This window comes from Procambarus clarkii, chromosome 16 (assembly GCF_040958095.1).
Source record: "Procambarus clarkii isolate CNS0578487 chromosome 16, FALCON_Pclarkii_2.0, whole genome shotgun sequence".
NCBI lineage: Eukaryota > Metazoa > Arthropoda > Malacostraca > Decapoda > Cambaridae > Procambarus > Procambarus clarkii.
In genome coordinates, this window is record NC_091165.1 from 23,080,639 (window position 1) to 23,102,639 (window position 22,001).

At 44.5% G+C, this 22,001-nt stretch overlaps 1 protein-coding gene across 1 annotated transcript in view; it reads right to left on the reverse strand.

Moving 5' to 3' along the window:
• LOC123760064 (follistatin-related protein 1) overlaps positions 1-22,001 on the reverse strand; it is a 181,570-nt gene that overhangs the window by 60,500 nt on the left and 99,069 nt on the right. The gene's annotated exons all lie outside the window — the stretch shown is intronic.

Below are 22,001 nucleotides of genomic sequence, written 5' to 3' on the forward strand. Positions count from 1 at the left end.
AGGCCACCAACTTTAGGATCAAATTGTTTGGATGTGTGATAATGGTATGATAGCCACAATACGTAGGAGCTACAAGCACTTTGCCCCAAGAGTGTAACACTTAAATGATGTTTACTATTTTAATCTGCAATGTAAACTGTGATCTGTGGATTTGTACTAACTGAATTTGTGCGCCGCTTGAGGGACTTGAAGTAGAGGAGGGTAGAAATAGCCTAAGCTACTCTATCCCTTTGAGATATGTCTTATTGTCTCAATAAACGTTTTTGAACTTGGACCAACTCTAGTTGTCTCGACGGGGGCAGTAACTCGGCGGCTTGTCAAAGGTCCCCGAATCCTTCCCGAGGTATATATTCCGTGTGTGGTACTCTGGTCCCTTCCTTCTATGTTCTTTATGTACACATTCTTATGAATAAAATTATGATATGAATAATCTTAATTAGTTAGCAACCTAGTTTGTTAATATAGTAAACAAACTATAAAACTAAGACAAAGTGAAATCTACACTGAACAAATCCACAAGGGCCGTGACGAGGAGGTACATTCGTGAGGAAGTATGTCTCATGTCTTCTTTGTTATGTCTTCCTCATGTCTTCATGAGGAAGACATAACTTCCTCATGATTTGTTCATTTGATGCATCACGCCATTGTGATTTGTGTGTGTAATGAAATCTACACTATTTATAACAACTGGTTTTCTATTATATATTCCTACTTCCATGCAATAACAATATCGCATAGCCTATCAACAATTTAATTATCCAATAAAATAAAAACACTGCTTAATGTTAAGCCTACTTCTGCCTGCCTGTTAGCAGGCTTAGAGCTTTCCTTTCCCACAGCTCATGGTAAGTGTGATTCTACTAGTTTCCGCTGGAAACAAGAAGAGTTCTTGGTTTATAACCCGCTAAACGGGTTACAACCCGCCAACCAAGTCCCCCAATTACAGGCCAAAACGAGGGGCAAGTGTTTAACCACTGAGCCATGGGGACCGCCACGGGGTTTTCTTTGAAATAACCAAAGAATTGTCCCTAATTCTGCTTCCTATAGTCTTTCAAGAGGCACATTATCAAAAGCTTTGCTAAAGTCAAGTCATAGAATGTCGCAGTAAGAATTACATCACCAACGGCAACAGTTGCAAGAAGAACAGAAGACCAACATTAACAATAGCAAGAGTTGCAAGAAAAACAGAAAAGCAACAGCAGCAGCACTACAAGAGCAACACTGTTGACAGAAACAGCAGTAAGTAGCCTGAGTGTATCGAAGAAACATTACTTACATCGCTTGTAAAAGGAACATTTGAATGCATTTACTGTTATGTTGTGTTACAACAGACTATTATGTTGTGTTACAACAGACTAATTCATTCTCTCTCTCTCTCTCTCTCTCTCTCTCTCTCTCTCTCTCTCTCTCTCTCTCTCTCTCTCTCTCTCTCTCTCTCTCTCTCTCTCTCTCTCTCTCTCTCTCTCTCTCTCTCTCTCTCTCTCTCTCTCTCTCCATAGAGCGGGATTCAGTCTTCTCTTCTTATGAAGCGAGAAACGAAAACATGCGGTGGTTTTGTGAGGAAGTTTGATAGATAACTCTCATAGCCACTTGAACCTTAATACAATAGGAATATTACTCTTGACCATTATTTTCTAGCGTAATTCACGGTGATTGCTGCACATATTTGAATGTTTAAATTACGTCTGTTTATTCGAGAAATATGCAGATAAGTGAAAACGGAGATTTGTCATATTTTGCCCAAACTGAAATGCAGTTTCAAAACTACGAAAGATATTTAAAATCTGTTATTTTTTAAGCGTAATTCAGGGTGATTGCACACTCTTTGAAGTTTCAAATTGAGTAATTTTATATAGACAATGAACCGTAATAGAAAACGGAGATATCTTGCATTTTACCCAATTTTGCATTTGAAAAATACAATGCATGTTGTTTCGTTATGAAACCCGAGTCAGGTTCTTGTTTTTTGTCTGCTTCTGCCTTGGTGTGAGAGGAATAACTTGCCGACTCATGTCTGGTGTTGTGAAAATTATATTCTGTGTTTGTTGTCAAGGAGCCAGTGTTATGCTACAGGAAAATACAATTTCACTTCCGTGCACACAAATCATCCACGAATTATTATGCGGCTGGCCGTAACCCGTCCCCCATTTTAGACACCACTATTCTGACGGTCGTCAATTGTCACGAATTCGTACGGACTCAGGTTTTAGATAGTAGTATACTGACTAGTAAGGAATTCTTTAAAAAAATGAAGCTAAAATACAAACGTAAATATTCCTAGGCCTAGTATAGCACACATATGTACTATATTAGGCCTCAGATATCGTGTATTAGGCCAGGGAAGGTTAGGTTAGGTTAGTTTGTCAAAGCAACACAAGTACAAAATAGTTTTCCGGTTTGTACAACTCAATAGTTCAGATTTCTACTTTCTAATTTGGTTGTACGTCGGTATATATATACTATGGTCCTCATCGTTACTATACGTACTACCACAACAGGCTGGGCTGGATGATGCACAAAGGAAAAAGCCTTTGAAAGAGCCTGATCGCTGCATTTTGAGTCTTTCAGTTATAGGAGCTGCCTCGTATGGGCCAATAGGCCTTCTGCAGTTACCTTTGTTCTTATGTTCAAAGTTCAAAACGTAAACATGATCGAGGAAGAAACGGCTTCAGAATTTGTAGGGGCAAAAAGATCATTATATCCTATTGTTAGCGCAGTGGCAAGTTATTGTTTATAGGAAACGACGAGAAATGTGAAGGAACATTGCCATCATTATATACAATGGTACGGTAGTTTGTTCTGATTGGCATGATAACCAAATGCTAACATGTTCATTAGGAGAGGCACTCCAGCGCCCTCTACGGGATCCTGATTCAATATTCAGACTTGTACCAGTCAGTGAATAGCCTACTGATATGACGCCAGCCACAGCTTCATACTCATATTCCTCTGATGGCGGGCGAATGTTAATGAGTTAGTAGCGCTACACCAGCTGCTGCTATTATTATTGTTTCTGTTCCTACTGCTGCCTATGACACCTGTTCATATAACTAACCTCGATTATAGCTGATTCTACGCCATCAAACCCGGTAACCATTGATTTATATCTAGAGACTGCGATCTTACGAGCATCGTACCAGAACATCAGCTGGATATTAGCAACCAGACGTCTGAATATTAGATCAGAATTCCTGAGGCAAGCGAGGTGCTGGCTTTTGCGCTCAACAACGGCAGATGTCTTATCATTTATTTATGAGCATGGATGGTATTTTTCCTTCGCTGTAGCAGCATAAACGTTAAGAAGAGAGTAGTAGATAAAGCGGCACGATCAATCATGCAGGAAATAGCAACGGTAAAAACAGAATGATTAATAGAGAACAGCCACAGTTGTAATAGTACACTAAAAACAACGGAGCCAACAGAATGATCAACGGAATCAGAATAGCAGCAGCAGAATGATCTACTGAAGCATCAACAACAACAACAGATGCGTAATATTAGTAATGGATCGTCCATTTTTAATTGGCATATTTATAAAAAAAAATATCAGTACAGGGCTCGCTGATGTGCAGTAACTTGACCTGATTTTATATATATATATATATATATATATATATATATATATATATATATATATATATATATATATATATATATATATATATATATATATATATATATATATATATATATATGCTCCTTACCCTAAAGCTTGAAGAGTATGACCTATTAGTGAAGACCATGCTAGAAAAGTTGTCACCCTCTCCCTCAATGACTGCCAGTGGAAACAGACCACCCTTCCTGTCAGGCTCGGCGGCTTGGGTGTCCGCACTGCCACCCATATTGCTGTCCCAGCCTTCCTCTCTTCCTTCTCAGCATCAGATCATCAGATGATGTGCATGGAGTCTGCCTCCACCACAACACTTCTATTTGTTAATTATTCTGACACAGACAAAATTCTTTCTAACGTCCCTGTGGCTCATTTCGGTACTAAGTTTCCACCTGTGTCCCCTTGTTCATGTTCCACCCGTGCTAAAGAGTTCGTCTTTTTCCACCCTGTCAATTTCCCTGAGAATTTTGTAGTGTGTGTGTGTGTGTGTGTGTGTGTGTGTGTGTGTGTGTGTGTGTGTGTGTGTGTGTGTGTGTGTGTGTGTGTGTGTGTGTGATTTTACTCTTGGCCTAACCTATAGTGTACATCCAGAAAATGGAAATTATAACACAAGACGTTCAGCCACCAACAGTTTCGCTCTTGTTCTTCAATTCTCAAGAACTTGTAAAATTTCAGGATTTTGTTTTCCCCCCATCAACAATGATTCATTTGTCTCCTGACGCGCATTTTCTAACACGCTCCCCCAAGGAAACATATGTTCGAGAAGTGGAAGTCTATCTGAAAAGAAGCGTATACTTATAAATCCACCTTTGAATAACTAACAAACTGATGCAATATAATAACCGGTCGTACCTTGACAGTACGTATGATAAGTGAAGCCTCTGCAGGGCCGCAGGGTGTTAAAAGTATATTCTTCAACGATGCCTCCTTTCTCATGAAATTTTGTAATTTACGTTTATGACCACAGCCTTTGAAGATCTCCACAGTCTTTGGAGATCACAGTCTTTGGAGATCACAGCCTTTGAAGATCACAGTCTTTGGAGATCACAGCCTTTGGAGATCACAGTCTTTGGAGATCACAGCCTTTGAAGATCACAGTCTTTGGAGATCACAGTCTTTGGATATCACAGTCTTTGGAGATCACAGTCTTTGAAGATCACAGCCTTTGAAGATCACAGCCTTTGAAGACCACAGTCTTTGGAGATCACAGTCTTTGGAGATCACAGCCTTTGAAGACCACATCTTTAAAGACCACAGCTCTAAAAGCTACAAGACCGTAGTCTTACAGAATACAACCTTAAAGACCACAGCCGTCAAGACCAATATTTTATGCTGGAGGTGCTGGCAGGTTGCCTTAGGAGCACGAAAATATCCGTCCCTAAGAACCTGACACAGCTGCTGCCAACCTTTCTTTCCCAGAGTTAAGCACGAGAATTAGGGCCAAGAGTCACGCTAGAGGGCTGTTGTGGCTCCGCTCGGAAACTTTTTTTACATAAATAAAAGGCGAATTGTATATCAACTTGAGGATGGTTGTTGTAGTACAAGAAGTGTTTGTTGTTATAATAATAATAATAATATTTATTTAGGTAAAGGTACATACATAAAGAGATTTTACAAAGTTTGTTGGCTTTATAGATAGAGCTAGTACATACAATGCCTAAAGCCACTATTACGCAAAGCGTTTCGGGCAGGTTATCACCAGTTTGTGGCTTTTGTGGCACCGTTAAAAGTATTTTGCAGTATTTCGTGGCATCGCTGGAGGGCTCTTTTTCTTATTCCCGCTAATTACCTCCAAGTCAAGATACGATTACAGGTTTTGTATAGAGTTATGTCTTCAGAGGCGCCGTGAGGTCTGGGCGGGAGTGCCCAGAAGCGGGGAAACATAATGACAGCTTGCAGCTGTTGCCTCTTAAAAACTGTCAGACCAGATTACTGTTTCTCAATGAGAACTTGTTCTGGACGACTTAAGGTGTTTATTGTCGTAATTTGGGGAGACGAGTGTATTTCCGAGTGCGGATATGTCCCATTGTGACTCTCTAGATGTGTTTATATTCCCTCTCTCCTTCACCTTGGCGCCCTCTCCTTCAGCCTGTGCTCCTGTGTGTCCACGCTCTCTTTCCTTCTCCCTGTCTTAGCAGACTCCCCTCTACTTCTCTCTCTGTGCTTCCAGGCACCTCTCCATCCCTCCCTGCCTCCCTCAGCGCCCTGGGTTCCCCTCGACGCCAGCCGGCCTCGCCAACACAGCACCAACATTGCAGAAATTCGACTCCCTGGGACGGAATTCCATTACCTGATAGCAAATTTTTCCTCTTTTACATTTTATTTCCCCCGACCTCTCATGCGAGGCACGCGACTGGCAGCGCCGGGGGAGACAAACCACACCTCTGAAGAGACGCTATCAGCACCAGGGGAAAACAACTTTTCAACCACCTGGCCCCGTGGGGATTGGGGGGGGGGGGAAGTTAACCAGATTAGCCGATCACAGAAATAAAATAAAAAAAACTATGGCTGATTTGAGATGAAACGATGTCAAAATTCGTCCGAATCCCCAATTTGTATTACGAGCCAATAAACATCTACCAAAATCCCTCAATTTGTATTACGAGCCAATAAACATCTACCAAAATCCCTCAATTTGTATTACGACAGTATCGACCTTCGCCAGCCCTGGCGAGGGAGGGGGGATAGGTGGGGTGGGGGGAGGATAGGGGGAGAGGAAGAGTAAAAGATGAGTAGTGGATAGGGAGGGAGTAAGAATGGAATGGGTTTTGGGAGGGGGTAAGGAGGAAGGGAAGGGGAGGAGAAGGAAGGGGAGGGAGGCATGGTAATGGGTAGAGGGAAGGGGAGGGAGGGAGGGAGGGAGGGTAGTGGAAGGAAAGGGGGTCATGACCCGACAACCAGGAAGACATCCTGTCTGGGGTCACACACACACATATATATATATATATATATATATATATATATATATATATATATATATATATATATATATATATATATATATATATATATATATATGAAAATTAATTTATTGTCAACACCATCTGCTGAAACAACACCACGACTACTAACGTTATTCAGTATAGTTTAAAGCACAAAACTGTAGAATAAATGAAAAATTTTATACAGAAGAAGAACGACGTGCGCAAATTGACGAAAAATATAAAATAACAAAAATATCAAAAGAACCACTGAAAATCTAAACCAAAAGGCAGAGGGCTAAATAAATGAACCAGCTCGGGCAAGCTTTGATTTAGAATAGAAATAGTTCAAAATCTCAATAGAAAATGGGGGCAGGTTACAGATATGTGGGATCAATTCACCCTGTGAGGCAAATTCAATGGAAAGTTTCAAGCATCGCGTAGTTCAGTGGTCTACGTCCACTCCTCACAATCGGGAATCATGGGTTCGATCCCTCGGTAGGACAGAAATGGTTGGGAACATTTCATTTTCACCTGATGCCTCTAGTCGACTGGCAGTGAATAGGAACACGTGATGTTAGGTGGCTGTTGTGGGTTGCATCTTGAGAATGGTTTGGTGGTCGACCTCAGCGTCTAGCCCTCCTATCCTGCCTCGGCGTCTAGCCTCCTCTATCCTCGTCTATCCTCGGATAGCCTCATCTATCCTGCCCCCCAGCGTCTAGCTTCCTATCCTGCCTTAGCATCTGTTCCCTCTAACGTCCTCCTCCATAAAGACTACTAATGCCTGCATTCCATATTCCATTCTTACGGGCGCAGACGACACGTATTTCACCCTTCTCTCTCTCTCCCTCTCTACCCCAGTTCGACTCTCCCCCATCCCCCTCCCAGTTCGACTCTCCCCCATCCCCCTCCCAGTTCGGCTGCTCCTTCCCCTCCCCCTTCTTCCATCCACCTGACACTATATGTCAACACACCCCATCAAAACTGCCTCATTTGCATACAACACACTTCCGCTTCAAAACTTCCAGTCCATTTCCGCTGCATTCAGAACTCTCTCATATCCTCGTATTTACTGCCACTAGTCAGCGCCGCCGCCTCTCCGTGTCTCCGTGAAGGACAGCTTCCATCACTGTCGCCGTCGCCTCTCACCTCTTGTTGACCTTTCCGCGAGGGTTCAGCACCAATGATTTAACTGGGCCCTCCAGCGAGCAGTCGTGTGAATATTGATGACGTCTTAATGACGTCACCAGTTAGCTCTACCAATCACTGGCACTCCATGAATATTCCAATGGTGTTTCAGTGTGACTTCGTGTTGAGTCTGATGGACGTGGAAGATGAGGACATGCACGCACACACACACAAGCAAGCCCGCACGCACACGCACGCACACAGACACGCACGCGCGCACACAGACAGACAGACAGACACACACACACACACACACACACACACACACACACACACACACACACACACACACAAACATACACACACACACACTTACATTGGGGCCTCGCGGCTGAGTGGTCAGCGCTCTGGGGTCGTAGTCCTAAGGGCCCGGGTTCGATCCCCGGCGGAGGCGGAAACAAATGGGCAGAGTTTCTTTCATCCTTGTGCTTTGTTCACCTAGCAGCAAATAGATACCTGGGAGTTAGACAGCTGCTACGGGCTGCTCCCTGGGGATGTGTGTTTGTGTTAGAGAGAAATATATGTAGTAGACATAGCTGCATGTGGACAAATAAATTGGTTAGAAAGGCAGGATCAGAGAGCTAATAGCTCGATTCTGTAGATACAAATAGTAAATACACACACACATATGGAATTATTCAGAACCTTTTATGCCTCCTATGTCAGACCAGTCCTGGAGTATACGGCTCCAATGTGAAATCCATATCTAGTCAAACACAAAACGAAGTTAGATAAAGTTCAGAGGTATGCCACCAGGCTAGTCCCCGAGCTGAGATGTACGAGCAACGAGGAAAGGCTACTGGAACTTAACCTCAGAAGAGTTAGGGAATACATGATCACCACAGTAGTGTAAACAGCGACAGAAACCTTCAGTTTTTATTTATCGACTGTAGGCTTCTGGCACTCGTATGGTAGGGTGGGAGGGTGAGAGGGAAGAATTGAGGGAGACTGTAGGGATGGAAGGAGTCAGACTGGTAGGGATGGAGGGAGATAACGTGAGAGTGATAGGTGTAGGAAGAGAAGAAGGGAGATAGGGAGGGAAAGAATGAATGGAGATAGTGAGTGCAGAGGTCAGAGAAGGAGAAAGAGAATCTCTCTGACTCCAGGGTTTCTGCACGAGAAATCCCACATTTCAGAGGCATCGAGAATTCTTTTATCCTTACTGAAGATTTTTCTGTGACAAGCTGCTCCCTCTTCAACCTATTTCCGGCCTCTCTCTATATCTCACTCTCTCTTTCTCTCTCTGTTGACCTCTTGCTGGGTTTACCAATCTTATTATCTCTTTTTATCCTTATTTATTTAGCGTCTTTCTCTCTTTCACTCGTTATTTTTCAGTGACAAATAAAAGTCCTACTCTCGACATAGTTCCAAAATTTTTTTGAGTAAAGGGATTTCCGCTTCCCGGACAGATTGTCATTTATTGTTTATTACAAATCTCATTTTTGTGAATGTTATTCTTATTCTGGGGCCAGATTCACGAAGCAGTTACGCAAGTACTTACGAACGTGTACATCTTTCCTCAATCTTTGACAGATTTGGTTACATTTATTAAACAGTTTACAAGCATGAAAACTTGCCAATCAACTGTTATTATTGTTATAAACAGCCTCCTGGTGCTTCGGAGCTCATTATTAACTGTTTAATAATTGTAAACAAAGCCGCCAAAGATTGAGAAATGATATACAGGTTCGTAAGTGTTTGCGTAACTTCTTCGTGAATCTAGTCCCTGGTTATGAAGGATAGTAATATTTTTGTGTTTGATTGATGCCATTATATTGCTCTCCGGAGTGTTGATGAGCCGGGACTGATGAGAGGAAAGGTGTTTTTGAAATTGAAATTGAAATAAGTTTATTGAGGTAAAATACACACAAAGGGATGAGGTAGCTCAAGCTATTCTCACCCCGTTCAGTACATCGTGTTAATACATACATATACACACATCACAAGCAATAAACGTATTACCGAACATTCTGAGAGATAAACATATACATTTCCTAGAAAGGTGATGAGACGCTATAGTTACGTAGAGGCAGACGAAGGAGTAATTCAATTTCTTTCTTTATTATGCACCCCATACCCACCCCGTGGGCGGTGAATCCAATAACCCGTGGAAAGGGTTACTGAGGCATAAGGGTGAAGGTGGAAAATATTAACCATGAATATAGGCCTACAAAAAAGAATAAGGGGGTAAAGTACAGATTGCTTTACCAATATATATATATATATATATCACTATTCAAATTGTAAGTAAAATGCTATTTCATTAATGTCTAAATTTGTGCAATGTTGAGTGAATATGTTATAGTCCAGAGTGCATTGTAATTATTTGTGTAAGTTATTGCAAATAAAGTTTTCGATTCTGAATAGAAACTGAAGAGACAAGCGAGTAACGGTGATGTAAACAAACATTGTAACTTTAGCATAATAATGGCGGGAAAACGGAATAGTGTACACAGAGGCAGTAGAAGCCAACTCCACATACAGGTGTGTGGAGTACTCCATGCTGGAGGCAGACTCCATAGGTTGGTTGATTCTGGTTGATGGGGTTCTGGGAGTTCTTCTACTCTCCAAGCCCGGCTCGAGGCCAGGCTTGACTTGTGAGAGTTTGGTCCACTAGGCTGTTGCTTGGAGCAGCCCGCGGCGTACACGGCGGAGTCCACAGGGGTCAAGAACTGGCAACCCGCTCCAGTCCACGGACAGTCCAGAGGCGGGACGAAAGAGCTGCAGTTCCCTCCTCAAAGGCACAAGTAGGTGAGCACACACACACACACCACACCAAACACGCGTGTATCGAGTAATCAAACACACAATAAAACACAGCTCCGTCACACAAAAGACACGAGACAAACACACAAACACAATCGTCGAGCTAAATTGACGGCATCTCTCTCTACCCATCAAAGAAACAAACGAATCAATGCCCGTAGCGTCCTTAACCCGAAGCCTGCGCAAGGTGATTGTCGCCCATAAAGTCGAGTTGTGGAGCACTCTCTGCGCCCGACTTCCTGGGACGAGGATCAGTCAGCCACTAGTGAAAGATGATCCTAACGGTTGGTGTTCCTTAAGGGTGGCGATGATGCGATACAACCCAGGGATTTCGACACTCGGCACACTGTGAGGGATAGTATAATACTTACAAGTTATACTGAGGCTATATTCACAGTGGTAGAGGTCGGTGTGTACTCACTTAGTTGGGCTTGCGAGGGTTGAGCTTCGGCTCTTTGGTTCCGCCTCTCAACTGTCAATCAACCGGTGTACGGATTCCTGTGCGTGTGTTGCAAAGTTGCAATACGTTCTCTCCTCTATCGTTACTCCCTTATCTCTCCTGCTCTTAAGAACAACGTCGGCTCCGGTAAGAACAAGGTGTCCCACTACCACATGGGCGGCTAAGCCCGAGGGTGATCAGACTAGGCCAGAGAGGGGGAGGGGGAGTTCAAACTAAGGGTCCCGACCCATTAGTGGGTTGGGAAAGAAATAAAATGGGTCGCGGCAAACAAACAAAAAATCACTAAAAATAAGCAGGTGAGAGCAACAATCTCACTCGCGGCCATTACTCATCAATACAATGAGCGAGACAATGATGACGTTTCGGTCCGTCCTGGACCATTCTCAAGTCGATTCTCGAGTCACAATCGACTTGGTCCACTAGGACTTGAGAATGGTCCAGGACGGACCGAAACGTCGTCGTCCCTTCAACTTCTAGTGTGTGGTCTGGTCAACAATGAGCGAGACTGATGGCACGCTTGTCGCCACGTGATTGGTGATGAATAGCTGCATCTTAGTATGTTGACCAGACCACACACTAGAAGGTGAAGGGACGACGGCGTTTCGGTCCGTCCTGGACCATTCTCAAGTCGATTGTGACTTGAGAATGGTCCAGGACGGACCGAAACGTCATCGTCCCTTAACCTTCTAGTGTGTGGTCTGGTCAACATACTTTAGCCACGTTATTGTGAATCATCGCCTGCATCTTAGTACTTCATTTACACTGAAGAATGATGACTTTGAGAAATTTAATATCATAATTTTTGGAGTAAGGTTAAAAGGAGAATATCCACTTTTAAGTAATGTGGGTATTAAAGGTTATCATGATAACATTACCTTTTAATGCTTTTTATGTGAACTGGGATTTTACACATTAACGCTTTTAAACACGAAAGCCCAACCAGCTCCACACTGCGCCAGATGTGTGTAGCATCTGTAGATGTGGGAAGCCGGTCGGCCGAGCGGACAGCACACTGGACTTGTGATCCTGTGGTCCCGGGTTCGATCCCGGGCGCCGGCGAGAAACAATGGGCAGAGTTTCTTTCACGCTATGCCCCTGTTACCTAGCAGTAAAATAGGTACCTGGGTGTTAGTCAGCTGTCACGGGCTGCTTCCTGGGGGTGGAGGCCTGGTCGAGGACCGGGCCGCGGGGACACTAAAAAGCCCCGAAATCATCTCAAGATAACTTCATGATAACTGACCCCTTCCCAGTGCTATATAGTCGTAATGGCTTGGCGCTTTCCCCTCATAATTCCCTTCCATACCAGGGCAGCAAAATACCAAGAATCCTTAACAGATAAAAATATATACTTTATGAAAAAAAAATGTCACGTTTTAATAAAACCTGAAAAGTAATAAAATCAATGTAATCTCAAATGAGAAGCGCGGGAAGGTATAAGCGACACAACTCTGGCGGGAAACAAGTGAGCATCGCGGAATATTGAAGTCAATATCGCTGACGGAGGATCAAATACTCTCTCGAGGCCCCGCATAAGGGATCCAGTCTTCTGGTTTGTTTTCATTGTTGGTTATGCTGTGTTTGTTGGGCATGTTGCTCTTGTTGGTTACTTGCGTGGATTGGCTGTTCTTGTTAGTTAGGCTTTTGTTGCTGGATATGTTATTTTAGGAAAATAATGTTGTTGATTATACTGTTATCATTAGGCATGCTGTTATGTGTTATGCAGCTCTTATCGAGCGAACCTCAATATCTTCTTGGTTATGGTGTTGTTAATCTATGTTATACTTCACCCCCCCCAACACAGCCGCCGCCCCCTCCACCAGGGGGGCCACCACCCCGCTGCCTCCACCCCCCCTACCAGTCGTCTACTCTCCCCTGACATATGTCTTCTGGAAAGAAATTTATGGTTTAATAACATGTGGAGGGTGGTGGTGCCAGTCCCGCGTGTCACTCGTTGTATGGTGGGGGGCGGTGTGGTGTAGTGTGGTGAGGGGGGAGGGGGAGTGGAGAGGGGCGAGGTGTGGAGTGGGGTCCATTAACCTCCCCCTCTCCCCACCCACTCCGCTATCAACGACATGGGTCGGCTTGTGGTGGCGGCTGACGAGGTTTTGATGCTTCCGTCTCTGTGGCCGCCACTCCCACTTTTGCTGGTTCCTGCTGGGCGGCAGGATGGGAGGAGGCAGCATGGGAGGGGGCAGCATGAGAGGGGGCAGTATGAGAGGGAGCAGTATGAGAGTGGGCAGCATGGGAGGGGGTAGTATGAGAGGGAGCAGCATGAGAGGGGGCAGTATGAGAGGGAGCAGCATGAGAGTAGGCAGCATGGGAGGGAGCAGGATGGGATAGGGGGGCAGCATGAGAGGCGGCAGGATGGTAGGGGCAGCATGGGAGGGGGCAGCATGGGAGGGGGCAGCATGAGACGGAGGCACCATGAGACGGAGGCACCATGAGACGGAGGCACCATGAGACGGAGGCACGATGAGAGGGGGCAGCATGAGAGGGGGCAGCATGGGAGGGGGCAGCATGGGAGGGGCAGCATGAGAGGGGGACAGAATGAGAGAGGACAGCATGGGAGGGGGAGCCAGACAGGAAGAAAGGGAAGGAGACAATAGATAAGGTCACGATTCCCATAGTTTAATCTAAAGTACTCACCCTGCTAAAATGATAGTACTAACACCAAGTATTTGCTCAAACCTACAACACTAGACTGATCCAGTCAATAATGTCCACGCTGTCAACTAGTATACTTTGAAGAAGAAATGTAATAAAAACCCATCTTACACATTCCTAGGCCTAATATTTACTATATTAGGCCTAATATTTACTATATTAGGCCTAAGATAGTGTATATTAGGCCCAAGACTGCTTGGACAAGTTAGACTACTTTAGATTAGATCCTGTACTTACGTCTCCACTTTTTAATATGTCATTTGTGCTAATTGGAAATAAGTTTATATTTGTACTCAATGCCATTTTTATTCACAAATGTTATCGACTGCAACAGTTCTTTCGGAATTCACCAAATTAATTAACAAAATGAGGATAAACTATTTTTTGTTCCCCTAATTTTCTTAAATTGTCCCAAATGCTGAAATTGTTCAATCACGCTAATCAGACAAGCGTTGGTGACCCTTTGATAAAGCATAAGACGCAGACCTGGAGTCGTAAATGCATCCGTATCATTGATATTTTGTCCTTTGTTAAGCTCCGTTGGCCGTTAGCTAAGTTCCACGGACCTTGAAGCGTTCCTGGAGCCCTAGGTGGATGCCTTGGCTTTTATGAATTCCTAGGCTATTGCCTATCCCTAGGCTTTTGTGGCTCCCTAGGCTATTGTGGACAACTAAGCGTTCGTGTACACACAGGCATTTGTGGATCCCTAGGCTATTGTGGACAACTAAGCGTTCGTGTACACACAGGCATTTGTGGATCCCTAGGCTATTGTGGACCCCTTAAGCGTTCGTGGACCCTTAGGCTTGAGCAGGACACAGATTCATAACACCTAACACATTGTGTTATACTTGGTACTAGGCTTCCCTGGTGTGTACGTGTGTGTGTGTACCCTGGCTGGCTTTGTTCACTGGAGGCCTGAAGTGCTGTTATTCATCAGAATGTGTCGAGGGGGAATTCATGAAAAAGTACCAGAGTGGGAAGGGGGATCTGGATTGGAACACAAACATACAGTAGAGCTAACAGGGGAAATAATATATATGAATTATTTGACGCAGCTGCGTTGCCCTGACGCAGTTGCGTTAACCCTGACGCAACTGCGTTAACTCTGACGCAGCTTGTCGGCCACAGCTGCTCCTGCTTAATCTTAACTCACTTTATATGATAATTATCGCAATCTGCATATAATGGTTTTTTTGTGGAATGTCCAGAAAAAAATTGTCTGGCATTGAAGCTGCTGTGGCCAGCCAGTGTTGATAGTGTGGCCAGCCAGAGAGAGAGAGAGAGAGAGAGAGAGAGAGAGAGAGAGAGAGAGAGAGAGAGAGAGAGAGAGAGAGAGAGAGAGAGAGAGAGAGAGAGAGAGAGACGATAAAACAGTATAACCCAACACAACAGACAAGACAGAGAAGATTGAGTGGTGTCCTAAGGGCCCGGGTTCGATCCTCGGCGGAGGCAGAAACAAATAGGCAGAGTTTCTTTCACCCTGAAACACCTAGCAGTAAATAGGTACCTGAGAGTTAGACAGCTGCTACGGGTTGCTTTCTGTGTGTGTGTATGTGTTAGAGAGAAATATGTGTAGTAGACATAATAGAGGACAATACACTGGTTAGAGAGATGGGGTCCAGGAGTTAATAGCTTGATTCTGCTCACACACACACACACACACACACACACACACACACACACACACACACACACACACACACACACACACACACACACACACACACACGGGCAAGAGCTACGAGGAGAGGTTGGAAGCATTAAACATGCCAAAACTAGAAGACAGAATAAAAAGAGGTGATATGATCACTACATACAAAATAGTAACAGGAATTGATAAAATCGACAGGGAAGATTTCCTGAGACCTGGCACTTCAAGAACAAGAGGTCATAGATTTAAACTAGCTAAACACAGATGCCGAAGAAATATAAGAAAATTCACCTTCGCAAATAGAGTGGTAGACGGTTGGAACAAGTTAAGTGAGAAGGTGGTGGAGGCCAAGACCGTCAGTAGTTTCAAAGCGTTATATGACAAAGAGTGCTGGGAAGACGGGACACCACGAGCGTAGCTCTCATCCTGTAACTACACTTAGGTAATTACACACACCACACACACACACACACCACACACACACTACACATACACACACCACACACACACACACACACACACACACATACACACACACACACACACACACACACACACACACACACACACACACACACACACACACACACACACACACACACACACACACACACACGCCCCCCACACACGCCCCCCACCCACACCCTCCTACTCCCACACACACATTACCCAGCATAATGAGAGGCAGGTATCAGGTATCTGGTGTGGTGTTGTGTGTCAGGGATGAGGAGAGGCAGCCAGCGGTTAGAGAGAGAGAGAGAGAGAGAGAGAGAGAGAGAGAGAGAGAGAGAGAGAGAGAGAGAGAGAGAGAGAGAGAGAGAGAGAGAGAGAGAGAGAGAGAGAGGGGGGGGGGCGATATGGAGAGGAGAGGGAGGGTAGGGAAAGAGTGTGTAGGAGAGGAGAGGTGGAGTGGTGAGGAGCGTAGGGAAGATGAGTGAGGAGGCGAGAGAGTGGGAATGGAAGAGGAAAGGTGAATGGAAAATGGGAAAAAGATTTGGGAAAGTTTGGGAATAAGAGATGGGAGAGTACCGAGATGGAGAACGGTGGGAGAGAGGAGGGAAGAAAGGAGAGGAGAAGAAAGAAAGAAAGAGGGAGGGGAGGGAATTAATGCAGATTTACAGATACTATTTATTTTCACTGAAGATAATAATAATAATTACATGAACTGCTCATAAAAATAAGTCATAGTTCATAAAGTTACTTCTGGAAGTTTCCTCATCAAGTAATGACTGGTACAAGACACACACACACATGCCCAGACACACCTCATAATACACCAGGCAGGCAGTCTTAAGGCCACATTACCAGCCCTCGTGGCAGGTTCCTCACTTGTCAATTCACCGCCAGCCAGCTAATTTGTCTCATCTTAATTGGGAGGACATGTAATTAGCCCCAGCTAATTAATTATTCCCTGCCAATTAAGGGCGTAAGTAATGAAGCCTTGCTTCGTGGAGCGCGGGGTTATGAGTTGAGTAATATATTTACAATAATATTTTCATAATTAAAACTACTATGGATGATATGTACAAAATATACAAACTATATATAGCCTATCATCGATGGACTGTGCAAAAATATATATACTATCGATGTTATGCACAAAATTGGGATTTTTTGTACCCAAAGTACGTTCATTATTTGTACTAGTGGCATTAAATTTTAAATTTTGCCCCAAGGGGCGAGTTTATTGGGCACTCGCCACTCATCTTGTGAGTGGACACACCGCCATAGTAGCATGTACAACACTCCCCAATAGGAAGAAAACCCGCTGGGTTGTTCATCCTGTCACTTGTACACCAGTGGCAGTGGCATTACATACTAGTGGCATTACACATGACCTTACAAACACTGCCAGTGTACTCGCTACGAATACTAAAGTACATTCCCATGTTGGTTCGCGTAGAGTAGAGTGAAAGCCGCCATTCCTTTCCCAGACTGTTACATGTAGGAAAGGCAACTGGCCTTAACTCTCCATCTCGTATATGAAACTTTCGCTCGATGGGTTCCTTATGTAGAGCACTTCCGTCTATGGTAAGGAAAGCAGCATAGCCATGTGTACAGTCCACAGTACATAGTACAGTCTCCGTGGTGTAGTGGTAAGACACTCGCCTGGCGTTCCGCGAGCGCTATGTCATGGGTTCGTATCCTGGCCGGGGAGGATTTACCGGGCGCAATTCCTTAACTGTAGCCTCTGTTTAACGCAACAGTAAAATGTGTACTTGGATGAAAAAACGATTCTTCGCGGCAGGGGATCGTATTCCAGGGACCTGCCCGAAACGCTACGCGTACTAGTGGCTGTACAAGAATGTAACAACTCTTGTATATATCTCATCTCAAATGTGCCTTGATGTCAGAAGTGAGAGCATTATCCGGTACAAGCAATGTGTGTGGTCGATACCTGTGTTTACCGCGCCCCTTACACACAGTTCCAGTTGGAAGCTGGTTGACGAGGAACAGAGAAGCTATTAATACCATCTCTAACCAGTAGAGTAAGGCAGGCAGGTCCACGTCAACAACAATGCTCTGGTGTTTCTCAGCCTTTGAACCCTTGAAATAATTCCGGGTCGCACTTTATATATAAACACGCACATAGACTTCATTGTTAACTGATAGGAGACGATTTCCGTCTTTGCTCTCGATGCTCGTTAAATAAGAAAGATTGAACACAACAATGGCTTAAAAATACATTTGCATATGATTAGAATTAGCTTTATTTTCATTATATCTTTCGGAGTTCTTAGTTACCTTGGGGTTCCGCGGCAGCCGGGTAGAAAACCTGAGGTGGCTACGTCGAAGAGCTCAGTGAAAGAAAAGTGAAGGTCAACGCTACTTCTGAAGACACAACCAACACTACAGAATCCGTCCCACCTGTTAAACTCTTCTATCAGAACTCTTTTTTTTTCAGCGTCCTACGAGACGGAAGAAAGACCGTACCAAAATAAAATAACTATGCCCAAGATTACCATCAAAGTGCCGTCGGGATGATGGGCAAATAGCTTCGGCTACCATCAACTTTTGTATGGTCACTGATGGTCGAGTGGTTAAAGTCCTCTGTACACCAGTTGCATAGTGCTCCTGGCAGTCTGGGTTCGAGTCACTTCTGGAGTGTTGAAGGGGTTTCAGTTGCATATATGCCTGGGGACCATTCAGGCTTGTTTGCATATTATATATATATATTATATTATATTATATTATATATATATTATATATATATATATATATATATATATATATATATATATATATATATATATATATATATATATATATATATATGATATAGACAGTAATCAAACCTTCATCATCACGGGGAAATAACACACACCAAAATTCAAAAATATTAACACAGATTTCGTATTGTGTTGTTCTGACGGATCCCTAATGGGCAACACCGGCCTTTTGGAATTAAATCCTCTTAAATAAATGATCACAATAATACCTGGTGGCAACGCATGTCATGCGGGGTCGGGAATTAATGGTTTGGGTAGATGGTTGGCCAGCCGGCCAATCAAAACCTCCGATCTGAAAAAAAAAATATGTTGGTGGAAATCTCTCATTGGTCGGCTGGCATCATGTCTAGTCTGGAAATTAATGACTCCGGGTGAACCGCCTCTGAACTGGCCAATCAGATTTCTCCGTTTGTTTGCGTCATGCCTATAGAGGGCTGTCATTGGTCAGGGGTTAATAAAGAGAGGGGTAATAAACAGGTCCCTCATAATTTTCAGGATCAAAATATTAGTGCGTGTTGATTGTATGATGTTATTGGCGGTTAGTGTTTTTTCAAGCCGTGCTGCGTCCTTTATAGTTATACAGCCTGGGTGTATTACTGTATGCCTCGCGGTGTATGATCTTGAGCTGTATTAGTGGTTATCATAAGACACGTTAGAATATACACGGATAATATGGTGTATTCATATATCCAGATCTAGCCTATATATGACGACCCATCATCCATATAATCATAAAGCCTATAGTCACTATGGACAGAATGTACAAAATATGAACTATTGTACCCTAAAAAATTTCGTTTTGTACTATTGAAAGTTCGAAAAGGCGCAACAGAAAGTGAAAGCAAGGATAAACCTAACACGTCCTAGGCCTAAATAACCAATTCTTGACCTAACGTGAACAATATTAAGCATAATTCTGTACAAAAGTTGGAGGCCCAGACGCTTGTGGCTAGCCTCAAGAAACATCTTCGGGGTTTACTGATTGGTGCAGAGGATAGGGAGAGGGGGAGAGGTCTGGAAGATGGCGGTTCTGCATCAACACCAACGGGCCAGCCAGAGGCTTAGGGCCCGCGCAGGAATATCCCTGAAAAAAACCCAACGAAACTTATTATGGGTGATTAGTGGGTGTACTGGGACACTTGGTGGGGGGGGGGGAGGTGTTGGCCCGCTTGACCTGACCTGACCTCTCCTCGTGGACCTGGTGAGGTCAGTCAGGGGGGGGGCCATGCTACAACACATGTTTAGAGAGCAAATTTGCATTCCGGCATTGCCAGCCCCGGCACAGCCCTTGGCACAGCCCCTGGCACAGCCCCTGGCACAGCCCCTGGCACAGCCTGTTTGGGTCCTCCGGATCACCACGAGGATAATCAATCTAGTAAAGTGTAATGCAAAGTCTGTATGCTCTTATCGTCTCTCTCTCTCTACCTCTTCCCCACCTCTCTTTCCCCCCATCCCTCCACCCCATCACTCTCCCCTCTATCCCTCACCACCTCCCCCCCTAACAAAAACACCCCCCCCCTCTCACCTCACAGTAAAGCCCACAGGGAAAGCCAACACAGAGACTTAACAATAGACATAACAAATTCGGACTATACATCCCCCGGTTTCTCTGGGCACAAAGAAAACGGAAGTTAGAACTCTGTCGTAAACAACCAGCGGGAAAAGTTGGAACTAAATCGTCCTCAAAACACTCTGAGAAATTATAATAAGATGAACGACACTGCAGGAAGACTGCCTGGCTCTACCTGAGGTGCGGCCTGGCTCTACCTGAGGTGCGGCCTGGCTCTACCTGAGGTGCGGCCTGGCTCTACCTGAGGTGCGGCCTGGCTCTACCTGAGGTGCGGCCTGGCTCTACCTGAGGTGCGGCCTGGCTCTACCTGAGGTGCGGCCTAGCTCTACCTGAGGTGCGGCCTGGCTCTACCTGAGGTGCGGCCTGGCTCTACCTGAGGTGCGGCCTGGCTCTACCTGAGGTGCGGCCTGGCTCTACCTGAGGTGCGGCCTGGCTCCTTCTTCTTCTCCTTCTCTCTTGTGGCTCTTATTGGTTTACAACGGTTGAGGTGGTGATGTTTGTAGTGAGTTTACTATTATTATTATTATTATTTTCTACCACAGACGTGACCACACATTGTTTGTGGTGATTGTGTAGTGGGTCGACTGTGTAGTGGGTCGACTGTGTAGTGGGTCGACTGTGTAGTGGGTCGACTGTGTAGTGGGTCGACTGTGTAGTGGGTCAACTGTGTAGTGGGTCGACTGTGTAGTGAGTCGACTGTGTAGTGGGTCGACTGTGTAGTGGGTCGACTGTGTAGTGGGTCGACTGTGTAGTGGGTCGACTGTGTAGTGAGTCGACTGTGTAGTGGGTCAACTGTGTAGTGGGTCGACTGTGTAGTGGGTCGACTGTGTAGTGGGTCGACTGTGTAGTGGGTCGACTGTGTAGTGGGTCGACTGTGTAGTGGGTCGACTGTGTAGTGGGTCGACTGTGTAGTGGGTCAACTGTGTAGTGGGTCGACTGTGTAGTGGGTCAACTGTGTAGTGGGTCGACTGTGTAGTGGGTCGACTGTATAGTGGGTCGACTGTATAGTGGGTCGACTGTGTAGTGGGTCGACTGTGTAGTGGGTCGACTGTGAAGGTTGTTATGGTCGCGTGTAATAGTGTCCAATGAGCTGCAGATTGTGAGGTGATAGTGATCACGTCAGCTGTTGGGTGTAGTGGTACGGATGATGTAAATATTTTGCCTTTCACAATTCGCGACATGTTTTTAACATATTTTTCAGCTCCGGGCTCCAGCTCGCTGCTAGAATACACAACACTCCTCTCTTTTCTCTCAACTGCAGATAAAATGTTCCGGATTTAATGAATGTTTGCGCGCGATTCGGATTCATAAAGCAGTTACGCAAGTACTTACAAACGTGTAAATCTTTTCTGAATCTTTGAGGGGTTTAAACAAATCCACAAGGGCAGTGACGAGGATTCGAACCTTTAGAGGGGTTTAGTTCGTTTATTAAACAGTTTACAATCATGAAAACTTCCCAATCAACTGTTGTTATTGTTATAAACAGCCTCCTGGTGCTTCGGAGCTCATTAACTGTTTAATAATTGTCAACAAAGCCGCCAAAGATTGCGAAAAGAATGTACAGGTTCGTAAGTGCTTGCGTAACTGCTTCGTGAATCTGAGTCCTACTGGCAGTCCTGACCCGCTCCAGCACACACCCATCGAAATCAGCAATACTAAAACGCTACACATCTACCCTGCTGAACACTGCCATTAATCAAAATATGTTAATAGCGGTGAGAAAGTAGACTATGAAAGTGGACGAATACAGACATAATACAGCCAGACCCTCTCAGTGATGCTGTGTCACACACTGAAGTCATGCATAGGGAGATAACAAGGTTGATGCTGAAGTGTCTCACTCAGAGAAACCTCTTTTACATCTCATTTCACTCTGAGAAACATCTTTTACATCTCATTTCACTCAGAGAAACATCTTTTACATCACATTTCACTCAGAGA